Genomic DNA, 2,433 nt, shown 5'->3' on the forward strand with positions numbered 1-2,433 from the left:
AACAATAAAGTTATTCCTAACTAGCCTTACATTACCCTAATGCAAGGCAGCCAGGCCAGAGAGAAGGGAGAAGGGAGAAGAGAGACTCCACCTGTGCATGGTCCTTTAAGAACCCTTCCCGAGTCACCTTAGACTTCCCATCACCACGCCCTTATGGGCGTGTCACAGCAACCTGTCCAGGCTACTAGGAGGAGGGGCTACAGTGTCTCCCTACAAAAGACTTCCTAGAATTTAATGCGAATGAAGACACAACATATGGGACACTTTGAAAGTAGTGCTTAGAGGAAAATTCGTAGCACTAAGTGCCCACATGAAGAAATTGGAGTATAGTCACACTAGAGAATGGACAGAACAACTGAAAGCTTTAGAACAAAAAGAAGGAAACTCACCTGGAGGAGTAGATGCCATGAAATAATCAAACTGAGGGCTGAAATTAATAAAGCATAAACTAATAAAACATTACAAAGAATCAATGAGACAAAGAGCTGGTTTTTTGAGAAGATCAACAAGATAGACAAACCTCTATCCAAACTAACCAAAAGGCAGAGAGAGATCTACAAGGATGACACCAACTGACAATCTAGGCAATGGTGGAGAGGCTACCCTAAATGCCCTTCCTCTATAATGAAACTGATGACAACTTTTTATGCTATCCTAGAGCCCTCATCCAGTGGCTGATAGAAGCAGAGGCAGACACCCACAGATATACACTGAACTGAACTCTGGAACCCAGTTGCAGGGAGGGAGGAATGAAGATCAAAGGGACCAGGCTGGTGAATCCCACAGAATCAGCTTGCTTGAACAAGGGGGAGCACATGGACCCCAGACTGCTGTCTGGGAGGCCAGCATGGGACTGATCCAGAACCCTGAACGTGGATGTCAATGAGGAGGCCTTGGCACTCTATGGGGCCCCTGGTAGTGGATCAGTGTTTTTACCTGGTGTAAGAAGTGACTTTGAGAGCCCATCCCATGTGAAGGGATGTTCTCTCGGTCTGGATACATGAGGGTGGGCCTAGGCCCTGCCCAGGATGAGGTGGTGGACTTTGGGGAGCTCCCATGGAGGGTCCTACCCTCCCTGGGGAGCGGAGGGGGGATGGGATGGGGTGCTGGTGAGGGGTTGAGGGGAGGGAGAGGGAGAAGGGATTGACATGTGAAGCAAGCTTGTTCCTAATTTGAACTAATAAAAAGTTAATAAATACAAAAATTTAGCTATTTTGGCTTATTTTCCGTTCCATAGAAACACTGGATTGCATTTTCAAAACTGCTGGGAATTTTGTATAAATTTTATTTGAAATATAATCACATCATTTCCCTTCTTGGCTTTCTTCCTCCAACTTTTCCAATTAGTGTTACTTGTGTGTGCGTGATTTTAGGATTTACCACTTGTTATTGGATAATCAATTAGGGACTCATCCCAGGGAAAGACTAACCTTCCTTCTCACAGCAATGGCTATTTGTCTGTGTTTCTTTGTCTATGGGTGGGGCTGTGTGTGATGTTCCCCTTGCAGTGATAACCCACTTTATTCTTTGTATGTACATTTGTGTATTTTCTTTTTAGCTGTGTCAGCCTTTCTTGAGGTCTATTAATTCTATTGATCTTTGCAAAGTACCAGCTCTTCGTTTTACTGACCTTGTTATTTCTCTTTCGTTCACTTCTGGTCTTTAGTATTTCCTTTCTTCTGCTTGCTTTGGACTTAATTTTCCTCTTTCTACATTCATGAAGTGAGGGCTTACATTATTGATTTGAGACATTTCTTTTTTAGTGTTTAGTGATATAAATCTCCATCTTAGGATTTGTTAAGATGTACCCATAATTTTGGTGTGTTATTTTTATATTTCAAAGCATTTTAATGACCCTCGAGATTTCTTCATTTGTGTGCATGAATTATTTTGAAATGTGTCTTTTGTTTCTAAGTGCTTGGAAAATTTCCTTTTATTTTTTTGTTACTGATTTTTTTGTTTGATTCTATTCTGGTTGAAAATTACATTTGGCATGGCATAAATTCACTGAGGCTTGTTTTATGGCTTTTGATATGGTCTATGATGAAATGTTCCATAAGCACTTGAAAATATGTATATTCAGCCCTCTTTGGGTACATGTTCCTATATCTGTCTATTAGATCTTGTTGGATAATTATATTGTTCAATTTTAGAACATAATGGATTATCTATCTAGTTCTATTAATTCCTAAGGGCTGGATTTTGAATGATTTAGTTACGATTGTGGATTTATCCATTTCTTTTTTATTTTATTAGTTCTAGTTAGCGAACAAGCTTATTTCAAGTCCCTTCTCCCTCTCCCTCCCCTCACCCCCAAACTTCCTCCCCCACCCCATCCACCCACCACTCCCCAGGCAGGGTAGGGCCCTCAACAGGGGCCCTGCAAAGTCCACCAAGTCTTCCTATGCTGATCCTGGGCCTTTCCCCATGTGT

The sequence above is a fragment of the Cricetulus griseus genome, chromosome X (genome assembly GCF_003668045.3).
Source record: "Cricetulus griseus strain 17A/GY chromosome X, alternate assembly CriGri-PICRH-1.0, whole genome shotgun sequence".
Taxonomy (NCBI): domain Eukaryota; kingdom Metazoa; phylum Chordata; class Mammalia; order Rodentia; family Cricetidae; genus Cricetulus; species Cricetulus griseus.